A 13,589-nucleotide genomic window follows, 5' to 3' on the forward strand; every position below is an offset into this window, starting at 1 on the left:
GTTTTGGGAAAAATAGGCAAACTGAGTAGAGAGAAACGTGTCACTGGCCTCTCTTGAGAGGGACAATGCAGCGTGAGTTTGGCACTGACCTGTTTTTTTCAGGACGCGCTAGGTCTGTGTTGGATAGAACAGGAGATGGTTGAATGTGCCAACGGGGCTTGAGGAGGCAGGCAGAATATTGGGCTGTTTTGGAAGGGGATGGGGACTGAGAATATCGTGGTGTGTCAGATGGGTGACGGGAGGGGAAGCTGGCTTCTCATGGGGGAGAGTAGAGCTATCAGAACGGTGCTTTACTGGCTATTGAAGAATGATAAGCTGGTAAAAGATATTTTGACCGTGAACTAGGGAATTATTGTCCTGATCAGAATTAGATGATAATATGTTTCACTCACTGCAGGGCTGCCTGACTCTTAGTTTGGTTTAGTATGTAAAATAAATCCTTCTGAAATTAAAGGAATAGCTTTAAGCTGTGATTAAATTTGTATTTTCCCATTGTTTTGGGGAAGAAAATGGGTTTGGTGTATTTCTTTAAAAAGACTAGAACTCCAACCTCTCTTTCAGAAGTAGTACAGAGGAAAAGAAAGTGTAACTTGAGCTTAGGAAATTTAAAGGCCATAGTGAATAAGCACTTTTAATAGTGGAGAGATAAAATTGAAAGGGGGATGCCTAAGGATTTCTCTTTATACCAGTTACTGTATGAAATATGTCCATTAATAGCCAAAGAATAAGATTTTTCTTTCAGCATAAGAAGAAAAGATAGTACCTCCCAAATGGGATTTCCTGTAAGCCCACTCCTCTGTCTTGTAACATGGAGTGATTAGTTGGAAAGCAGAAGGAGCTGGACTTCTGTCTAAAACATTTCTCTGGTTCTTTCCTGACTTGCCTATATTAGCATTACCTGTTAATTATTATAAACAGCAGACTGAAATTTACCTTCTAAGATTTTATCAAGTTACAGTGGAGAATTGTAGTATGTCCTGCTGATAGGCTTAGAGAAACTTCTCATAGACTTAATAATGGTGAAAGTGAAGAAAACTATTAGCTTGCTACTTTCATTTGTAGGGAATTCCCTGCTCAATAATGTCAAATATACTTTTTAAGCCTTCAGTAAACAATATAATTTCACAAAATTTATAGTATTCACAAATTTTAATTTATTAATTTCAAGTATTAAAATACTTCAGTTTTAAAATACCACAATGAACGGCAAAATAGGTGACTTTGACTTGTCCTTTTTTTAAAGTAGTTTTCATAGTAACAACAAATATGCTAAAGGAAACTGGATTTTCCTCTGACTGTGAGTAGAAAAGCAAGTAGCAGCATGAATCACAGCTTCCAAGAACTGTCAGAATAGGAATGCAGATTCTCACACACACTTTCCTCGCTGTCAATTTTAATGTGGTAATGTGATTTAATAAAGTTTTTCTTGCCATCCACAGCAGCAACATTCATTATATGTAATCAAACTACTACTAGCAGTTGCGTGGTTGAAGATGAGTTTGGAACTTATGATAACTCTCAACAATGATTGGAACTTATGATAACTCTTAACATCTCAGCAATTTTGCTTAAAATATGTTTTCTGAAAATGTTTTTGTTGTTAAAATACTGTACTTCAGTTTTTTCAAATTGTTTTTTTTTTAGCTCAGAAGCATTAGTTAAACATTTTGTGCTGCACTAAAGCTTTGCATGATATTTCATAGATAATAAGATACAGTTCCAGCGCTGAAGAGCCTGTGATCTGAATTTCACTGACATAGAAAATGAGGAGAATGACCTCAGAAAGGGGGACAAGGATTCAAATGAATAAATGAGTCATAGTGAGTGAATTAAACAAGTTGTCATTTCTAAGAACAGAATAAGGTAGATCTGCAAGGAGGAAGATGAGAAGCTAAAGCAAGTCCAAATAGTATAGGGATTTGAAGGAAAAGAGGGAAGGTGTGTTATTTTGCAGGATCTGGAAAGCATAATAAAATCAGAAGAGTAGTCTGAATCAAGATGGAGAGTAACTAGAAGGTGTTAGGAAATGGGGCAGGAAAAAGATATGTAGAAACATAGATGGGTTTGATGGGTTGATGGGTTTGGCTTTTATGAAGAAAAAAAAAAAGGAAAAAAATTTAAGAACGTGCTAGTTTGATCAGTTTGGCAGGAAAGTCAGGACAAAAATTCTAGTACTAAGAATTTTTTTTAACCCCTTAAGAAATTTAGCTTTCAATTTAACTTGCTTTTAAAGTGAGTAGCAAAACAATAGGCAACTGTGCCTGAAAATTCAATCCCAGGCATTCGTGTTGCTCTATCACTACCTCCTGTTACACCCAGTTTTTGTATAAACTGGAGGACATCTTATGAGTTTCAGCACAATTGAGGTGGGGCTATAGAAGCCTCTAACATCAAAAGTAATGGAGGTGCTACCGCTTTATCTAAGTCAGAAGGATCACAAAATTTTTTATTAAAATAATGGAAATTGCTTTTCAAAATTATTTTAAACTGGTACTACCTTTATATGGACAATGAAATTTACTGTTGATTTATATTGTGTTATGTTAATCTTTGTATTGCTGGCATAAGAAATGAAAAACAGTCTCTCAAACTTGTATAGATTGTTTTTTAAGATGGCGCCTAGACACTTTTCCTGCCCCATATAGTTTGCAATTTCTTATCTATATACTGGTATTTGATTAAAAATGTTGATTTTTCACATTAGAGTATTTCATTTTACTGTGTAGAAAAGTAGGTAAGTAGACTATAATGGTCTTCCTTTCTTATCCCATTAGGCTTGTCCAGTAGACCTTCTTCAAACATTGGAATTCTTCTTCCCTAGCTGCTTCTTTCTGTGTTGTATGTACTGGAGGACAAAGTGGTAAAGAACAGGGGTTTTGAGGTTCCTTTTTTTTTTTTGTTACCTTATGTCAAAGGAAATCTGCCTATCCTTGTATATGGTGGAATGAAATAGATTTATATATACCTTAAAAGATACACTTTGCCACGTGGGAGTGCTGAATGGAAAATAGCAGTAGGGATAACTAGCAGTAGTTTTCCCAGCAGACTTGTCAGCAGTAAGATTATATTACCAAACTGGTGCATGTGTATTTAAAACACAGCACTGTATGTAGGAATACAGAATTTGTGATCTGTAGTAGACAGGGAGCAATTTCTTTGTGGAATAAGTAGCGTGTTTGTCTGTAGAAGTATCTATTTGTACAGTTAACTTCTGCTTAGTACAGCTTACTGAAATTAATTTTTCATTAGTGAGGGGAAGATGTTTGAGTCTTTCTTGTGCTGTTGTGTGCTATGTTCTCTGAGAGTTTTAAACTGTGTTCTGAAGTAGATCACATGTCCTGTTTGAACCATATTACACAAACACAGTTAAGATTGTATTGATGTATTTTCTTTCTGTTCTATTTGTCTCGCAGATTTAGATTTCAGGCAGTGCCAGAGCTACGTAAAAGGTGGTATGCAATTTTGAAGTTCTCCTTCATGTGTATTTACTTCATTATGTTGAATAGAGGAATTGGAACGTAAAATTGTGGACAGTTTAGGAATGGAAATAAAGTGACTAAAATGGCAGGAGAGAAACCAGAGAGCAGCAATCAAGGACTCACCTCTAAAAGTTGTTTTGAATGTATACATCTGTATAAAACTGTGGGGTTTTTTTGTTGTTGTTGTTTTTCAGAAGACTGTGCCAAAGAAGACTTTTGCTCAGATGACATCACATTTGGACTACTAATGCTATCCACCCACTCTACAAGGCACAATGCATTTCTAGGTAGTTTAAGTAAGTATGTAGATTTTATTGCTACTAGAACAGTAATGCTTTAAACAGAAGGATCTGTTTTTCAACCTCAGGCAAGGTAGACATTCCACTTCAATTTGAGATTGAAATTAATGTTGTGTGGGGGCAAGAATAAACTTCAAATAAGCTTTTAATAAGCTTTTAATAAGCTGTATGCTGGAGCATGGAATGAAACAATTGAACTAACTGTACCTCACCTGCCTTGGAAACTAGAAGGGAAAAAAAAACCCACCCCAAAAAAACCCCCTCATGATGGCACTGTCCTCAGCAATGAAGTGTGCTAATGTGGCCATGTGGTTTCTGGAGACCAAAAGGATGCATTGCAGTGAATGAGCATATGTATTGCTGTGCTCGCAGCTTTTTTGGGTGGTGTTTTGTTGTTTTTTTTTTTCTCTCACAGATGCTCTTGTTAAAGACTGGCTTAATACGCCATTAATGTAAGAATATATAGAAAGCAAAAGAATGCATCTTAATAGGTTCAAGTAGCAATATCTCTGCTCACATGTCATGTCATTTATGAAAAGGTTGCATCTCCCCACTTCCTGGATTGAACATTGTGTACTATCCAGCTGAAGATGGGCCAGGAGGTGCAGATTTTCATCTTTGCAAGATTTGTCTTATCGTGCAGTAAGGTTACTGATTGCTTTGTACATCCGTGGTCATGCGAAGAGAAACACACAACAGACAGTAGTTTGTTTAAGGTTTGTCTTATGAGTGACAAAGGGATTTTGATTTGATGTATCATGAGGATCACAGCCATGGCCCCTGTAGCCTTCACGTATGTGTTTATATGATTTTTCTGAGTAGATATTATTGTTAAACTTTTTCAGATGTTCTGTTGTTTTTTTGACCCAATCAAAAAAACCCACAAGAAACGGATATCTTTAGGTAGATCAGACATTGTGCCAATCTTGTTGAAACTGGATTATTTTGTCTTGCTAGCAGAAAGCCTTCCTGTATTCCTAATGGCTTATCATGCATTGGAGATGTTTGGTCATGCATGAAGTTTGGTCGTGAATGGATTTACAGGTAGCAGTGCCTGCAGTTAATGGTGCTTGACACTTTCTGTTCTAAGACCGTGGGTTTAGTTGCTTATAATTTAGCAGTTGCTTATAATTGAGCAGTAATTCTTTGCATTATATATCTGCTTTAGCTAAAACTTTACCAAAAGTCAGCCTGTGTCTGAGAATGGGAGGAGAGGGAGGAACATACTGTTTTCTTGATTCAACAGGCAATGAAATTCTTGCCACTGGAAAGATAAAGCACCTGCGTATGTTACAGCAAGTGTTCAAGGTTTTAGGAGAAAACTTAAACTGTTATGCTGCAGTATCAGACTATTTTTTTTTGTGTGTGTGCCATCCCAAACTCTTACGTTAGGCGGCATGATAGATTTCTGAAAATACGGTTTATACCAGTTCAATGATTTGCCTAAATCCATTTCATCTGTCCAAATCAGATGAGGTAGATATATTCCAAATCCTTTTAGTCATAACCAGAGCTACTGAGCATGTTCTAGCTGGACTGTGAGAAGTAAACAGGCCTAATCTCCACTCTGTTGTAATGTCAGGTACAAACACTGAGTAAGGAGACTTTCTTCTGCGCTTCTTTTGCTTTTCCTTAACCCCTTAACATCTACTGTTGATTCTGTCCTTCAAATGCTAATTCAGTAGTATATTTCCATAACTTGTGCATTTTTGATTAAACTTTTCTATATTCTTTGATTTTTCTTCTTTATTGGTTCTCTTGTGTTCAGAACAGATCATAATACAATAAATTGTTCTGAACAATGCATACTGTGGTTAAAAGTTCTGAAAGACTTATTTTTGAGCATCCTAAAAACTTATGCATGCTGTGCATCTTTGTTGCTTTTCAAGTAACCTTTTTGGACCATGAGGACCTGCTTTGTTTTATTAAGAATTTGCATTTTCCGGGGTGTACTTCAGATTCGTTTACTGTTTGTCTCTCCGTGGGCTCTTTTCCTTCACCTTTACAGTTTTGTTAGTCCTTTTATGTATGCTTCTTCCTCAGAGGATTTTCAGCACAAGTTAAAAAACCTCAGTTTAAAACTGTTCTTAAGTTACAGAACTTTTGTATTTACTTGTATAAAAACATCTTTTTATACATATTTTCTTAGTATTTTTCATAGAAGCTTGAAGAGCAAATAAATATAGAGAAAATATTTTTGACACTGATTTGTGGAAATAGAAGAGAGATTTGAAAGTTGTTGTACTCTCTCTCACTGACTTGTGTGCATGTGTGAGTGCTTGCAGTAGTGCCTTTGTGCCTCTCTGGAAACATGCCCATGTCACTACTTGTGCAAAAACATGTTTACTCAGGAAAACAGGGAAGTCAAACTGCTCTCATACTCGAATTTGTTTTTATACACCTGCTGTAGAAGTGCAATGAATAAGGAGTAGCAGTAGCACAATCAGAGCCCATCCACATTGAACGGGAAATGTAGTATCATAGGGCAGTTAGTTATCTTGGTCATAATTATTGGGGCTGCTCTGCCTATCACAGTGAAGAAAAATTTCAACTCAAAATTCAATAGAGTTGTCATGGTTTGTTCTGGTTTTTGGCTGAGGTAGAGTTAATTTTCACAACAAGTTGGGAGGGAACACAGCCAGGACAGCTGACCCAAACTAGCCAAAGGGATATTCCATACCATGACGTCATGCTCAGCATATCGGGGGGGGGAGGTGGCCAGGGAAGAGGAGCTGCTGCTCAGGGACAGGCTGGGCATTGGGTCAGGTGAGCAAATTGCATTGTGTGTCATCCGTTTTTTATATTCTGTTGTAAGTATCGTTGTAATTTCCCTCTCCCTCTGCTGTCCCAGTAAACTGTCCTTATCACAGGCCACGAGTTTTACCTTTTTTTTTAACCTTTTTTTTTTTCCCCCGATTCCTCTCCCCATCCCACTGGTGAGGAGTGAGCGAGCGACCGCATGGTGCTCAGCTGCCAACTGGGGCTTAACCATGACAGTCCTTTTTTGACACCCAATAGGGAGCCTGAAGGGTTGAGATAATGACACATCTGACCAGAGCGTGTTAAAGTAAATTGTTATAAGCATTTATTATATTAGGTGACTAGTTCCTGGTCACAATGGTGTTTTGTTTGTTCACATGGCTGTGTTATGTAAATCCTTACTTGCTGTATGTATTCCCTGCGGTGCTGTTCATCACCTCTGGGAGAGGGGTCAGGATTCTCATTTTGTTGTACCATGTAATATCAACTTATGATAACATCACTGACCATGAGGTTAAGTTGGTATTTGTGTGTGGCATTGTTTTCATGTCCATACCTCAGATGACATCTCTCAGAATTTACTAATAATTGCACCCAGTCTATGGGGAAGACGGGGATGGAGGGGGGGGAATGATACTTTTTTTTCTCCTGCTCTTTCACCTTCCCTTTTTCCTTCAGGCTAGTTACAACAGCTTTTGAGAATGTTGAATACGCTTGGGATGTTCAAGCCAGCATGCTCCTGTTGCTATGTCTCCTGAATGTGTTCCAGGTCTTGTTTAGGGTTATAAAAAAAATATTTTAAGAATACCACTCAGAGATCTGCCCTGAGGCTGGATAGTCAGGGGTGGCATGGCATGTGGGAGAATACGGGCAGGTATCTAGAGAACTTCTCGCTCCCAGTGGTTTGGAACTTCACTCCCAAACAACTACAGGACCCTGATAAAACGATAGACTATTTGAAAGGCAAATGCTGTGGCTATTCCGAAGAGGCACAACTGACAACACTGTGCTGGGCCCTGGCTAGTATCTACCAAAGTCTGCTCGATAGAAGGCAGCGCCATCAGGCGGGAGAGGGGGAAAACAGACGGACAGGCACTGTGGCTATTCCAACCCCAGTGACAGGCACTGCAGCTGAACCAAAAACCCAACCTATAAGTCACCCCTATACACATGAAGAAATACACAAAAAAGTCAGTTTCCTTAGTAAGGGATGGCGATAAACCAGGACAATCACAAGAACAGGAGGAAGAGGCAGAACCAGAAAACATCACTCGATTCCTGTCCCCAAGTGAGCTGCGAGATATGAGAAAAGATTTCAGCTGCCATCCAGGTGAGCACATCATTACCTGGCTGCTCCGATGCTGGGATAATGGGGCCAGTAGGCTGGAATTAGAGAGTAAGGAGGCCAAGCAGCTGGGATCCCTGTCTAGGGAAGGGGGCATTGACAAGGCAATTGGGAAAAAGACACAAGCCCTCAGCCTCTGGAGGTGACTTCTGTCAGGCGTGAGGGAAAGGTATCCCTTCAGTGAAGATGTTGCATGTCATCCAGGCAAAGTGGACCACCATGGAGAGAGGTATCCAGTACCTGAGGGAATTAGCTGTGGAGATGATTTATTATGACCCAGACAATGCACAGTTACACACAGATCCAGATGAAGTCCAGGGTACCCAATCCGTGTGATGGAAGTTTGTATGGAGCACACCATCGTCGTACACCAACTCATTGGCAGTGATGGACTGGAAAGGCAAAGAGGCACCAATGGTGGATGAAGTAGTTGGCTGACTCCAGCAGTATGAAGAAAATCTCTCTTCCTCTCTTGTCTCAGCTGTGGAGAAACTGTCCTGGAAGGTACAGCAACTTGAAGAGAGTATGTCCTATTCCCCACCTGCATGGACTAGTATCTCGGTTATTAGGAGTAAGTGTTCCTCTGCTCAAGAGAGAAGATATAGAGGGTACACACCACGAGGCACCCTGTGGTTTTACCTGCGTGACCACGCAGAGGACATGAGGAGATGGGATGGAAAACCTACCTCAGTCTTACAGGCACGAGTACATGAGTTGCAAGGCAAAACAGTCATAAAAGGGGATTCTTCCAGGAAAAATGCCCCTCCAGTTTCCAGCAGGCAGTTCTCCAGAGTGAGCAGAAAGCCTGATCGTAAATATGATCCTCTTGAAGGGACTTCTAAGCCACTTTTGCAAGAAGTGAGTAATGAATATGATAAGCAGGATTAGAGGGGCCCTGCCTCCAGCCAAGTGGAGGAGAGGGACAATCGGGTTTATTGGCCTGGCACGTTAGATCCACAAGAGTCTAAGGCTCTAGTGGACACTGGTGCACAGTGTACCCTAATGCCATCAAGCCATGAAGGGGCAGAACCCATCTCTGTTTCTGGAGTGACGGGGATCCCAACAGGTAACTGTACTGGAGGCTGAAGTGAGCCTGAATGGGAATGACTGGGAAAAGCACCCCATTGTGACTGGCCCAGAGGCTCCGCCCCATGCATCCTGGGCATACACTGCCTCAGGAGAAGGTATTTCAAGGACCCAAAAGGTCCTTTTGGCATAGCTGTTTTGGAGATGGAGGAAATTTGAACCGTTGTCTGCTTTGCCTGGTCTCTTGAAGGACCCTTCTGTTGTGAGGTTGCTGAGGGTCAAAGAACAACAGGTGTCAGTTGCAGTGCACAGCAGTGCACTGGCAGCAATATTGCACCAAGGCTCCCTGATTCCCATCCATAAGCTGATTCGTCAACTGGAGAGCCGAGGAGTGATAAGCAAGACTCACTCACCCTTTGGCAGTCCCCTGTGGCCAGTGTGGAAGTCCAATGGACAGTGGAGACTGACAGCAGACTATCGTGGCCTGAACAAAGTCACGTCGCCACTGAATGCTGCCATGCTGGACATGCTGGAACTTCAATATGAACTGGAGTCAAAGGCAGCCAAGTGGCTCTCGATCCCTTTGGCGGCAGAGCACAGGCCACAGTTTGCTTTCACTTGGGGGGCATCCAGTACACCTGGAATTGAGTACCCCGGGGTGGAAACACAGCCCCACCATTTGCCATGGACTGATCCAGAGTGCACTGGAACAGGGTGAAGCCCTGGAGCTCCTGCAGTACATTGACAATATCATTGTATGGGGCAACACAGCAGAAGAAGTTTCTGAAAAAGGGAAGAAAGTAATCCAAATCCTTCTGAAAGCTTGTTTTGCCATAAAATGAAGTAATGTCAAGGGACCTGCATAGGAGATCCAGTTTTTAGGAATAAAATGGTATGATGGTTGTTGACAGATCCCACTGGATATGATCAACAAAATAGCAGCTATGTCTCCACTGACTATCAAAAAGGAAACACAGGCTTTCTTAGGCATTGTGGGTTTTTGGAGGATGCCTATTCCAAATTACAGTCTGATGTAACCCCAGCTGGTAGCTAAGCACTACGCAGCTGCTCACTCACTCCACGGATGGGGAGGAGAATCTGAGGAAAAACGTAAAGCTCGTGGGTTAGGATAAAGACAGTTTAATAGGATAACAAAGGAAGAGAATAATAATAATATTGAATATAAAACAAGTGATACACAAATGCAATTGCTTACTGCACGTGGAAAAAACCAACCTGATGCCCAGTCTGTTTCCAAGCAGCGATCCCACCTCCCAGCTAGCTTTCCCAGTGATAAACTGAGTGTGATGGCATATGGTAGGGAATATCCCTTTGGCCAGTTAGGGTCAGCTGCTCTCCTAGCTTCTTGTGCACCTGGCAGGGCGTAAGAAGGTGAAAAGTCCTTGACTTAGTGTAAACACTACAACTACCCAGCAACAACTAAAAACATCAGTGTGTTATCAATATTATTCTCATACTAAATCCAAAACACAGCACTATACTGGCCACTAGAAAGAAAATTAACTTTATCTCAGCTGAAACCAGGACAAAGGTATAGATAACTAATGATCTGAAAAAGGTCTCTTGGTTCCTGAGATTTAAGGGAAAAAAGATACTGTTTCTGAGCAAGCTAAGGGATTATCCTAGGTTTTACATTTGGATCAGAGGAGTTGACTTAATGAAACAAAGTAGTGGAGTTGCTGACCAAAGCAAAGGTATGCCCTAGGCCAGGCAGAGAGGAGGGAGAGGTGCTATGTGGGAGAAATCACCACCGTGTTTATCTAAAGATTCATGTTATGAAACAAATAAATACAGACTTACAAGACAGGCTGGAGACTTCTAGTTCCACTTCCTTTTGTTGAAACTAGAATGTATAGTGTAGAGGATGATCTTAACATTGCCACCCCTCCCTTTTGTTTATTATAGAACTACACTGAACTTTGTTTTCAAATATTTTGGGGTTTTTTGTGTTGAAGTGACCCAAGAGCCTCTGGTGTTCATGAGTTACAGGAAGATGGAGCTTGTGTTCATTATAGGAGTAAATGGAATGATTTATTGTTTCTTAGATTTTTATGGATTAAAAATGTAGTATTGAATTCATACTAAAACTCTGTAATTGCTTAATAGGGTTTAAAAAAATCAATGGTATAAATTATATTTAATGTTGATGAAAATTGCTGCTGATTTTTTTTTGTTGTTGTTATTAAAACCAGAATTACTTACAAACTCTGCGTTTTGCTTTGAAGCCCAGGTCCACACAGAAGGAAGCTCCTGAAAGGAAAATGATTATTGTTATCCTTAAAATTTTCAATTTATATACATGTGAAAGTTTGTATATGTTGTTTTGTGGTTTGTTTTTTGTTTTTCTTAAAAGACATTTTTTCTTTAGGAATTATTTAAAGAAATCTGATTTTCTTTTCATCTGGATTTTAGCAAATGCAGAGTGAATCCCATTTTTTCATTTGTAAATCTCTTCTGGAAAATTACTTGGATGCTGTATATTGAATGACAGTGAAACTAGGTGAGTCTCTGAATATTTTGCTTATTCTAAGCAACTAATGAGTTAATCGTGTGCGACAAAATCCTGTTTACAACTTAGACCGCTAAGAGAAACTCTGGCATTTAACCTAAAATCTAGAAGATTAAATTATTATATAAACAAATGACATAGCTCAGAAAGGGGAAAAAAAAAAAAAAGGCAAAGATTAAGCAATATATTCCTGGCTTTACTCCTAAGGTAAAAAGCTGTGTATATGCCAAATACAATTTTATCTAGCATTTCTGTAATGAAATTCTTCCATATCATAAGTTGCTTGATCAGTGACCCTTAACGTTTCTGTCATGGTGTTGCTGTGGCTGTTCTCTGAGATGATATCTAGAACCAGGTTAATTTCAGTCTTACAGTAGACTAATATTCCCGTGTCATTAACCTGTTTTTTCTCAATTCACACAGTTGCATAGCACTGGATTTAGAGATCAGTTTGAATGATTGAAGCAAACACATGTTCACTTTAGCCCTTCTAAATTTTGTTTGAGTTGTGGTAGTGCTTACATGGCTGTCTCAGCCTACACCATCTGAATTTCCAAATAAAAAAAAACAACACTGACAGCTCTGTCTGAAAGTTCAGAGATGCCAGAATCTTCAGTTTTTTCTTGCTATATTTAATGGCATAGGTAATGGGAGGAAATAAATAAATGAGAGAAAAATCTGAAACAAGAGGGAAACAAGAAAAGAAATAAAATATTTAAAGGGAAAAAAGGACATGAAAGATGGAGTGAAGAAACAAAGCAAAGAGAAATGAAGCCAAAGTGATAGGGATATTCAGTTTCATGTCTTCTGCTGAATTCTGCAATAGGGGAAATAAATTCCTCTTGTGGTAGCCAGTAGATTGCCATGTACTATGATTTTTATTTATTTGTTGTGATAAGGAGATAAGAATGAAAGCTTACAGAATTTTTCTAGAGTAATTCAGTACCCTCAAGTATTCTGCTTTGTGAGATGACACCTGCTTTGGTTAGTCTGGTTTGGAAAGGTAGGATAGAATTCAAGTGTATGCATTACCGTTTTGATTTGGATCGTTAATACTGTTTTAGAGAAAATCTCTCAGTTATCTCCCCTTACCCCATACTTGCTCACAGTGTTCGAGCAACATTCCTTTCCCAGAAAACTAGTGTTTAAATTCTGCTACAGGTGCAAAGTGCTCTTCTGTCTTTGCAGGGGACATACAAGTCTGAATCAGTTATTAAATCCTTGGAAAACTTTGAATGGCCTCTGTGATGGTGATGTTTGCTCTGCATACCAGGTGAAATCTAATCCAAAATAAACCCTCTTGAACAGCTAGCATAGGAGTGCACCATCTGCTTTGATCTGCTGATCCATTTCTGCTGCTCCAGTTTACTTGTTAATGGAGACATAGCCAAAATTGTTCACTTTGCTTATAGGTCAGTAGATGAGGGCAATGAACATCTGTGACATAACTGGATTTGTACATAAGTATTGATGCTAATATTTACAACTTTCAAAGTGCCATGAATGTCCTTTGCAACTTTTGTTAATACAGACTGTTGAGGAAACAGATAAATACTACAAGTCATAGTAAATCAAATGGCTAAATCATAACTGCCTTCTGAAATTTTGATTGTTTAGTCTGGTTTTTATTCCCTGCTTATATTTTAAAGTGTTACAAATAGGAATCTTCATAATTTTTATACAGAATTTTAAAATTTGTATACTTGCCACCCCATGTGTTTTGCTTCAGCTGTTCATCTGCACTGAAAAAAACCAAGTCTAGTGTTTTATTGTAGTCATTAAGTAGGAGCAAGACAAAAAAATGAAAAAGAGATGGTCTTTACAGGTGTTGGAAGATCTTGTGATCCTTCTGTGCATTGAGGTGTCGTGAATCAAGACAGACTTCCCCCCCCCGGACTAAATTCCTCAATTTGAGGTTGTAGGTGGCAGTTGTTAAGGTTTTGAAAATTTAAGTACTCGTTTTATCTTGAAGTAACAGTTGTAAGACTTCTCCCCATCTGCCACATGTAATTTTTGGTTCAGAGATTCCCAAGAATTTGGCACACTTACTGCTAGGGTGATATCCCACGTGTGTAAGGCAATGATTAGAACTAAACTCAGTTATATTTCTTGTTTATTAGATCTTTGCAGAATCTAGGCCTTAGCTTTCA

General features: G+C 39.3%; 1 protein-coding gene across 19 annotated transcripts in view; it reads left to right on the top strand.

Moving 5' to 3' along the window:
* The window catches only part of CLOCK (clock circadian regulator), a 67,285-nt gene that overhangs the window by 7,586 nt on the left and 46,110 nt on the right, over positions 1-13,589 (top strand). For 5 of the 19 annotated variants that reach the window (XM_075752133.1, XM_075752128.1, XM_075752145.1 and 2 more), the window contains exons 2-3: positions 3,674-3,775; positions 11,343-11,430. The gene's annotated coding sequence lies outside the window, so the exon portion shown is untranslated. The remainder of the gene's footprint in view (positions 1-3,673; positions 3,776-11,342; positions 11,431-13,589) is intronic. The other 14 variants (XM_075752136.1, XM_075752147.1, XM_075752129.1 and 11 more) reach the window with 7 other exon arrangements.

The sequence above is a fragment of the Balearica regulorum genome, chromosome 4 (genome assembly GCF_011004875.1).
Source record: "Balearica regulorum gibbericeps isolate bBalReg1 chromosome 4, bBalReg1.pri, whole genome shotgun sequence".
NCBI lineage: Eukaryota > Metazoa > Chordata > Aves > Gruiformes > Gruidae > Balearica > Balearica regulorum.